Source organism: Triticum urartu, chromosome 1 (genome assembly GCF_003073215.2).
Source record: "Triticum urartu cultivar G1812 chromosome 1, Tu2.1, whole genome shotgun sequence".
In the NCBI taxonomy this organism is placed as follows: Eukaryota; Viridiplantae; Streptophyta; class Magnoliopsida; order Poales; family Poaceae; genus Triticum; species Triticum urartu.
This window is the reverse complement of record NC_053022.1, coordinates 480,356,926-480,367,865: the sequence shown is the minus strand read 5'-3', so window position 1 is coordinate 480,367,865 and position 10,940 is coordinate 480,356,926.

Genomic DNA, 10,940 nt, shown 5'->3' with positions numbered 1-10,940 from the left:
TCCGATGCGCACTCCTCCCACGAAGACGAGGAGGAGGAAGAGGAAAGTTCTCCCCCCTGATGACCCACAAGTATAGGGGATCTATCGTAGTCCTTTCAATAAGTAAGAGTGTCGAACCCAACGAGGAGCAGAAGGAAATGATAAACGGTTTTCAGTAAGGTATTCTCTGCAAGTACTGAAATAAGTGGTAACAGATAGTTATGTGATGAGATAATTTGTAACGAGCAACAAGTAACAAAAGTAAATAAAGTGCAGCAAGGTGGCCCAATCCTTTTTGTAGCAAAGGACAAGCCTGGACAAACTCTTATATAAGGAAAAGCGCTCCCGAGGACACAAGGAAATATCGTCAAGCTAGTTTTCATCACATTCATATGATTCGCGTTCGGTACTTTGATAATTTGACATGTGGGTGGACCGGTGCTTGGGTGCTATTCTTACTTGAACAAGCATCCCACTTATGATTAACCTCTATTGAAAGCATCCGCAACTACAACAAAAGTATTAAGGTAAACCTAACCATAGCATGAAACATATGGATCCAAATAAGCCCCTTACGAAGCAACGCATAAACTAGGGTTTAAGCTTCTGTCACTCTAGCAACCCATCATCTACTTATTACTTCCCGATGCCTTCCTCTAGGCCCAAATAATGGTGAAGTGTTATGTAGTCGACGTTCACATAACACCACTAGAGGCTAGACAACATACATCTCATCAAAATATCGAACGAATACCAAATTCACATGATTACTAATAGCAAGACTTCTCCCTTGTCCTCAGGAACAAACGTAACTACTCACAAAGCATAAATATGTTCATAATAAGAGGACTATTAATATGCATATAGGATCTGAACATATGATCTTCCACCAATTAAACCAACTAGCATCAACTACAAGGAGTAATTAACACTACTAGCAACCTACTACACCAATCCCGGACTTGGAGACAAGAATTGGATACAAGAGATGAACTAGGGTTTTTAGATGAGATGGTGCTGATGAAGATGTTGATGGAGATTGCCCTCTCCCGATGAGAGGAGCGCTGGTGATGATGATGGCGATGATTTCCCCCTCCGGGAGGGAAGTTTCCCCGGCAGAACAGCTCTGCCGGAGCTCTAGATTGGATCCGCCAAGGTTCCGCCTCGTGGCGGCGGAGTTTCGTCCCGAAAGATTGCTTCTTATTTTTTTCTCGACGAAAGACTTCATATAGGAGAAGATGGTCATCGGAGAGCCACCAGGGGGGCCACAAGGTAGGGGGCGCGCCCTAGGAGGGCGCCCCCCACCTTCGTGAGAAGGGTGTGGGCCCCTGGTCTTCATCTTTGGCGAGGATTTTTCATTATTTATTATAAGGTGTTCCGTGGAGTTTCAAGACTTTTGGAGTTGTGTAGAATAGGTCTCTAATATTTTCTCCTTTTCCAGCCCAGAATTCCAGCTGCCGGCATTCTCCCTCCTTATGTAAACCTTGTAAAATAAGAGAGAATAGCCATAAGTATTGTGACATAATGTGAAATAACAGCCCATAATGCAATAAATATTGATATAAAAGTATGATGCAAAATGGACGTATCAACTCCCCCAAGCTTAGACCTCGCTTGTCCTCAAGCGAAAAGCAGAAATCGAAAAATATGTCCACATGTTTAGAGATGAAGGTGTCGATAAAAATAAAATACGGACATGAGGGCATTATGATCACTCTTATAACAACAACTTATATAATTTTTGTCATATGATCTCTAATGCTAGAGTAATAATTCAATCACAATATCAAGTATGAATCGTAAACTTCATTGAAAACTAACAAACTACAATCTCGGTCATTGAAGCAATTGCAATTTATCATAACATAGGAAAGAGTCAATGTATAAGAGCTTTTCAGCAAGTCCACATACTCAACTATCATATAATCTTTCACAATTGCTGACACTCACGCAATACTTATGGGTGTGGAGTTTTAATCAGACACAGAGAAAGATAGGGGCTTATAGTCTTGCCTCCCAACGTTTTACCTCAAGGGTAATGTCAACAGTAATAGTTCATGAAAACTCACATCCAATTAGCCATATATACCAGGATATTTCCAACATACTTTGCTTGCCAAAGGATAAAGTGTAAAAAGGAAGGGTGAAAATCACCACGACTCTTGTATAAGGTAGAAGATAATGATAAAAGATAGGCCCTTCGCAGAGGGAAGCAGAGGTTGCCATGCGCTTTCATGGTTGGATGCACAAAATCTTAATGCGAAATAACGTCACTTTATATTGCCCCTTGTGATATGAACCTTTATTATGCAGTCCGTCGCTTTTATTACTTCCACATCACAAGATCGTATAAAGCTTATTTCTCCCACACCAATCAATCATACATATTTAGAGAGCAATTTTTATTGCTTTGCACCGATGACAACTTACTTGAAGGATCTTATTCAATCCATAGGTAGATATGGTGGACTCTCATGGCAAAACTGGTTTAAGGGTATTTGGAAGCACAAGTAGTATCTCTACTTGGTGCAATGAATTTGGCTAGCATGAGGGGAAAGGCAAGCTCATCATGTTGGAAGATCCAAGACAATATAATTTATCTCAGATGTAAGAAAACATAACCCATTATGTTGTCTTCCTTGTCCAATGTCAACTCTTTAGCATGTCATATTTTAATGAGTGCTCACGATCATAAAAGATGTCCAAGATAGTGTATCTATATGTGAAGACCTCTCTTTCTTTATTACTTCCTATTAATTGCAACGATGATCAAAACTATGCTTGTCAACTCTCAACAACTTTTATTCATCATACTTTTTCTATGTGAGCTCATTACTCTCCATGAGATCCATAGGATCTCTTTGTTTCTTTTTATTTCTTTCTCTTTTCTTTTATTCACTTAGGATCATGGAAAAACAATCAAGCCCTTGACTCAACACTAATCTTTATTATATAGCTCACGGACTCGATTACATAGAAGGATAATAAAGCAAAACTCACAACTAGATCATGCCACAAACTTTATTCTACTAGATCAAAATACTACTAATAAAATCGAACTAAGAAAAACGGTAAAGATAAAAGTGATGGTGATACGATACGATACCGGGGCACTCCCCCAAGCTTGGCTGTGGCCAAGGGGAGTGCCCATACCCATGTTATTATATCTCCTTGGTTGGTGAAGAAGGTGGAGGTGTTGTTGATGATGGATAGTCCCACATCGAGCGTAGAAGGTCTTCTAACTTGCGGATAATGCCCTTGAGTGCGATGATATGCTCCTTCAACAAAATAGTTTCATGTGTGAGATACTTATTTTGTATACGAGCCAACTCAATCATCTTGAAAGCTTCGATTTCTGTAGGGGTAAGAAGATTATGATCCAGTTGAAGGGTGTCTTCTATTGCTGGAACTTGGTCCTCCACGGCCTTCTTGATCCCTTCATCCTTGTTGATCTCCATAGGTTCTTCTCTCTTCAACTCTATCTTCATTAGCCAAGCATCGTTGCCCTCATGGTTGGATGAGGAGGGAGACGACATAGTGCCTGGCCTTGACAACCCTGACAAAAAACAGCTCGAAACAAAGACATGAGATTTTTGCGTGATACGGGAGTCAAAACCTTCGGGAGAATATATAGTGAATTTTTACTGACCAAAATACGTATCATGCAAGAAAACGGAGTCCGGAAGGCACACGAGGTGCTCACGAGGTAGGGGGCGCGCCCAGGGGGTAGGGCGCGCTCTACACCCACATGAGGTCCTTGTGTCCTTCCCGGACTGCTACTTAATTTTCTATTTTTCTAAATATTATAAAACAGAGAAATATTTCCTTAAAAATTGTTTTGGAGTCGGTTTACTTACCGTACCGCGTACCTATTCCTTTTCAGAGTCTGAAACGTTCTGGAAAGTGTCCCTTATGTATTCCTCCGGGGTTACGGTTTCAATAATATTGGTTTCAACATTTATGGGATTACCTGAGATATAATGTTTGATTCTTTGACCGTTTACCACCTTCGGATTTGTGCCTTCGAAGTTGTTGATTTTTATGGCACCGGAATGATAGACCTCCTCGATAACATAGGAGCCTTCCCATTTAGAGAGAAGTTTCCCTGCAAAAAATCTTAAACAAGAGTTGTATAGCAATACATAATCACCTACATTAAACTCACGCTTTTGTATCCTTTTGTCATGCCATCTTTTAACCTTTTCTTTAAACAACTTGGCATTTTCATAAGCTTGGGTTCTCCATTCATCAAGTGAGCTAATATCAAATAACCACTTTTCACCGGCAAGTTTGAAATCATAGTTGAGCTCTTTAATAGCCCAATATGCCTTATGTTCTAGTTCGAGAGGTAAGTGACATGCTTTTCCATATACCATTTTATACGGAGACATGCCCATAGGATTTTTATATGCAGTCCTATAGGCCCATAATGCATCATCAAGTTTCTTTGACCAATTCTTTCTAGACCTATTGACAGTCTTTTACAAAATTAATTTGAGTTCTCTATTACTCAATTCTACTTGACCACTAGATTGTGGGTGATACGGAGATGCAATTCTATGATTGACGTCATATTTAGCAAGCATTTTACGGAAAGCACCATGAATAAAATGTCAACCACCATCAGTCATTAAATATCTAGGGACTCCAAACCTCAGAAAAATTACTTCTTTAAGCATTTTAATAGAAGTGTTATGATCAACACTACTAGTTGGAATAGCTTCTACCCACTTAGTAACGTAATCAACAACAACTAAAATATGTGTATATCCATTAGAGGCAGGAAAAGGTCCCATATAATCAAAGCCCCAAACATCAAACGGTTCAACAACAAGTGAATAATTCATATGCATTTCTTGACGTCTACTAATATTACCAATTCTTTGACATTCATCACAAGATAGGACAAACTTACGGGCATCCTTAAAGAGAGTAGGCCAATAAAAACCGGATTGCAATACCTTATGTGCAGTTCTATCTCCCACGTGGTGTCCTCCATAAGTTTTGGAGTGGCACCTGCGTACGATCTGTTCCTGTTCATGCTAAGGTACACAACGTCTAATAACACCATCTACTCCTTCCTTATAAAGATGTGGGTCATCCCAAAAGTAATGTCTCAAATCATAGAAGAACTTTTTCTTTTGTTGGTATGTGAAGCTAGGTGGTATAAATTTAGCAACTATGTAATTAGCATAATCAGCATACCAAGGGGTACTATGAGAAGTACTTATGACATTTAATTGTTCATCAGGGAAGCTATCATCAATAGGTAGTGGGTCATCAAGCACATTCTCTAACCTAGATAAGTTGTCTGCAACAGGGTTCTCATCTCCTTTTCTATCAACAATATGCAAATCAAATTCTTGTAGCAAGAGAACCCATCTAATAAGTCTAGGTTTAGCATCTTTCTTCTCCATAAGATATTTAATAGCAGCATGATCAGTGTGGATGGTTACTTTAGAATCAACAATATAAGGTCTGAACTTATCACAAGCAAATACAACTGCTAAAAGTTCTTTTTTTAGTAGTAGCATAATTTGTTTGAGGATTGTCTAGAGTCTTACTAGCATAATGGATAACATTTAATTTCTTTTCAACTCTTTCCCCTAAAACAGCACCCACAGCATAATCGCTAGCATCACACATAATTTCAAAGGGTAAATTCCAATTAGGTGGCTGAACAATAGGTGCAGAGACTAATGCTTTCTTAAGTATTTCAAATGCTTCTACACAATCATCATCAAATACAAACAGTACATCTTTTTGTAATAAATTAGTCAGAGGCCGGGAAATTTTCGAGACGTCCTTGATAAACCTCCTATAAAATCCGGCGAGACCAAGGAAACTTCTTATACCTTTGATGTCCTTGGGACATGGCATCTTTTCAATAGCATCAACCTTAGCTTTATCAACTTCAATACCTCTTTCAAAAAATTTATGCCCCAAGACAATACGTTCAATAACCATAAAGTGGCACTTTTCCCAATTCAAGACAAGATTAGTTTCTTCACATCTCTGCAAAACTCGATCAAGATTGCTCAAGCAATCATCAAAAGAAGATCCATAGACGAAAAATTCGTCCATGAAAACCTCATAAATATTTTCACAAAAGTCATAGAATATAGCCATCATGCATCTTTGAAAGGTAGCAAGTGCATTACATAAACCAAAAGGCATACGTCTATAAGCAAAAGTACCAAAAGGGCATGTAAAAGTAGTCTTTGATTGATCTTTAGCCGACACAGGTATTTGAGAGAAACCAAAATAACCATCTAGAAAGCAGTAATGTGTATGTTTGCATAATCTTTCTAGCATTTTATCAATAAAAGGTAAGGGGTAATGATCTTTCTTAGTAACCTTATTTAATTTGCGGAAATCAATTACCATCCTATAACCGGTAATAATTCTTTGTGGAATCAATTCATCTTTATCATTATGAACAACATTAATACCTCCCTTCTTAGGGACACAATGAACAGGACTTACCCACTGACTATCAGCAACGGGATAAATTATACCTGCCTCTAGAAGCTTTAGTATTTCTTTTCTGACCACTTCTTTCATTTTAGGATTCAGACATCGTTGAGGATCACGAACTGGTTTGGCATCTGCTTCCAAATTTATTTTATGTTGACATAGAGTGGGACTAATGCCCTTAAGATCATCAAGAGTATATCCAATAGTAGCACGGTGCTTCTTCAGAGTTTTCAATAATCTTTGTTCTTCATGCTCTGAAAGGTTAGCACTAATAATAACAGGATATATCTTCTTTTCATCAAGATAAGCATATTTAAGATTATCAGGCAACGGCTTAAGCTCAAACACAGGACCACCCTTAGGTGGAGGAGGATCCCCTAGGATTTCAACAGGCAAATTGTGTTTTAGCATAGGTTCTTGTTTAAAGAATACTTCATCTATTTCCCTTCTTTCATTCATAAACATATCATTCTCATGGTCTAGCAAATATTGTTCTAAAGGATCATTAGGAGGTACGACAATAGAAGCAAGACCAATAATTTCATCTTTACTAGGCAGTTCTTCTTCACGGTGTTTTTTGCTAAATTTAGAGAAATTAAACTCATGAGTCATATCATCCAAGCCAATAGTAACAACATTCTTTTCGCAGTCTATCCTAGCATTAATTGTATTCAAGAAGGGTCTACCAAATATAATGGGACAAAAGCTGTCTTGTGGAGAACTAAGAACAAGAAAATCAGCATTATATTTAGTTTTCCCGCAAAAGACATCAACATCTCTAACAATTCCCATTGCTGAAATAGTATCTCTATTAGCAAGTTTAATTGTCACATCAATATCTTCTAACTCAGTAGGTGCAATTTCATGCTTGATTTCTTTATACAAGTCATAAGGTATAACACTAGCACTAGCACCCATTCACATAAGCCATGATAACAATGATCTCCTATTTTAACAGAAATAACAGGCACGCCTACCACAGGTCTATGTTTATCTTTAGCACAAGGTTTAGCAATTCTAGCAGTTTCACCATAGAACTGAATAACATTCCCATCAATATTATCAGACAAGAGCTCTTTAACAATAGTAGTATTAGGTTCAACTTTAACTTTCTCAGGAGGTGTATATGTTTTAATATTGCTTTTACGAACCACAGTTGAAGCTTTAGCATGATCCTTTATCCTAACAGGGAAAGGTGGTTTCTCAACATAACAACTAGGAACAATAGGATCATTATAAGTGACAATCTTTTCTTCAACTTTAATAGGTGCGGCTACTTTTACTTCTATGGGAGGATGATATTTAAACCACTTCTCCTTAGGGAGATCAACATAAGTAGCAAAAGATTCACAGAAAGAAGCTACTATCTCAGAATCAAGTCCATATTTAGTGCTAAACTTACGGAAAATATCAGTATCCATAAAAGATTTAACACAATCAAACTTAGGTGTCATACTTGACTCCTTACCATTATCGAGGTCCCAATCTTCAGAGTTGCGTTTAATTCTATCCAATAAATCCCATCTAAATCCAATAGTATTCATCATAAAAGAGCCAGCACAAGAAGTATCGAGCATGGTGCGATTATTTTCAGAAAGCCGAGCATAAATTTTTTGAAGAATTGTTTCTCTTGGAAGCTCATGATTAGGGCATGAATATAACATTCATTTAAGCCTCCCCCAAGCTTGAGCGATGCTTTCTCCTTCGCGAGGCCAAAAATTATATATATATATATATATATAATTGCGATCACGATGAACAAGATGCATAGGGTAATACTTTTGATGAAATTCCAATTTCAATCTTCTATAGTTCCATGATCACATATCATCACATAGCCTATACCATGTCAATGCGTCTCCCTTAAAAGATAAAGGGAAGACCTTCTTCTTAGCAAAATCATCGGGAATACCTGCAAGCTTAAATAATCCACAAACTTCATCCACATATATTAGGTGTTCATCAGGATGCTTTGTTCCATCTCCTGTAAAAGGATTAGCTAGCAGTTTTTCTATTATATTTGAAGGATAGTCATAAGGAATTTCATTTTCAATAGGTTCAGCAGGTTGAGGAGAAACTCTTTGCTCTACTGGTCGGGGTGAAGATACCCCGAACAAGCCCCTTAGAGGATTACTTTCCATAGTAACAAGTGACAATAAATTTCAGCACACTATATAAATTTTTCCTTACCAAATTCCACCTACCAAAGGTGCTTCACTCCCTGGCAACGGCGCCAGAAAAGAGTCTTGATGACCCACAAGTATAGGGGATCTATCGTAGTCCTTTCGATAAGTAAGAGTGTCGAACCCAACGAGGAGCAGAAGGAAATGATAAACGGTTTTCAGCAAGGTATTCTCTGCAAGTACTGAAATAAGAGCTAACAGATAGTTTTGTGATGAGATAATTTGTAACGAGCAACAAGTAAATAAAGTGCAGCAAGGTGTCACCATCCTTTTTATAGCAAAGGACAAGCCTGGACAAACTCTTATATAAGGAAAAGCGCTCCCGAGGACACATGTGCAGGCTTCACTGCTGGCTGCTGCCGCACGTACTGCGGAGGTCTCTGCGCTGAAGCAGGACCTGGAGTGGTCCGAGGATGAGCTCGGCCTTACCAAGAGGCAGCTCGAGGAGAGCAAAGGTAAGCAATACCCTTGTCTATATATTTAAAAATAAATTCGGGTGTAAAGTAATAGGATCATCATGGATTTGCCAGGGGCCACGACTGAAGTGGCAACCCTGAGGAAGGCGCTGTTCGAGGCCAAAGACAAAGCGGCCAAGGAGCGCATTGAACAGGAGAAGCATGAAGCCCGAGTAGGTGAGGTGCGGCAAGAGCTCGAGGCTCTCGCCAAAAAGCATGAGTCCTTGGAGCTTGACTCTAAGACGTGAGAGTCCGAGCTCGCGCAGGTGCTTGAAAGCGTCCGGAGCGCCAAGGCTGAAGCACACAAGGCCCTCCAGGAGATTGATGCGGTGAAGAAGATAGCAGTGGGTAAGGCATTCATTATGCAAAGCAAGCACATGAAGGAGACTTTCCTTTTTCTTACCCGAGTTCGGAGCTCTCCAGGAGCGTTTGCAGATCTTCCCCGCAGTGTACTAGATGCCGCGGAGTTTTACCGAGCTAAGGAGGGGAGCTCGATGGAGAAGTTGTTCTGGTCTCAGTATACTGGGACCGAACACCCCATGACCTTGAGCGACCAGCTGAAGCGGTTGGTTGAGCTTCACAAGGCAGCCGAACAAGCCATGAGGGGCCTTATAGTCCGGATGTGGCCTGGCGAGCCCCTGTCTGGCAGCTACTTCGGTCTGGTAAGGCGGCTCGTCGACGCCTGCCCACGGCTTGAAGTCATAAAGTGGTCCGTCTGCATCGATGGTGCGCCGCAGGGCTTTTGCCCGGGCGAAGGTGCACTGGGCGAAGCTGGACGCCGTGAAGCTAGTGAAGGAGGGGCCGCCGGAGGGCAAGGAGCATCGCTGCCCCGAGATGTACTATGAGAGTGTCCTGAAGGGTTCCCGCCTTGTGGCGGATGAGTGTGCCAAGGATGTAATTTTTGAATGAACATGCTCATGTGATCCTGTAATATGAAACAAGTTCATTTGCGCCATGCGATGCTTTTTTAATTTAAAATATTACCTTCTGTGCGGCCGTTTATAAAATCTGAGAGTTGGCCAGTCGTCGGCTTCTGCCCCCATGTAACTAGTACTGGGGTGTTCGGGATAAACCTGAGCACTCTTTACCCCAATTTTGGGTCCTTCAAGGGAGGTGTTCAACGCAACGAACCAGGCAATCAGACTATAATGCTTTATCACTCTCACTTAGCCATAGAAGTCTATAATTTTAAATTTTGGCGAAGCCCCTGGTCTTCGGAAGGCCGGATTTGGGGCGCTATACACGCCTAAGCAGGACAAGGCCGACTCCTCGCCCGAAGCGGAAAAGGTCTTTAAGGACTTGAGACCTCTCGAACAGCGACCAGTCTCTCGCCTTATCATGACAGTCAGTTTTCGGCTTTCTCTATTGAGGTGCTCACCCGGAAGAACCGGGACACAATCGCAGTAGTTCTCCCACCGCTACCTTAGCCGATATAGCGGAACGTAAGGTACCAAATCATGGGAGCCGGGCAAACCCAACATTTGACCAAAGACATGATTCTGAGCTGATGCATATAATGCTATAAGTTCGGGGTGCCGCACTGTCGAAAGTGTTCGGACTTCTTGCACCGTATTATGGGGTAAACGAAAGCCCCTGGCGTACTGACCGTACCCGAACGTGCGAGTGCGGATTGTCGTAAATGGACATATAAGAGAGAGAGAGAAAAAGCTTAAATAATGCAATGATAGACTAATGATATGCATTGTTATTTAAATAATACGTCGAAGCATACTGGTACAAATAGTGCAATAAGCAGAAAGTAGGACAATTCGAAATGTCCTATCCCAGGGCAAGCTGCGCATAGATAGTAAAAACGGGTATATCAATTATTATTAGAGACCACCTG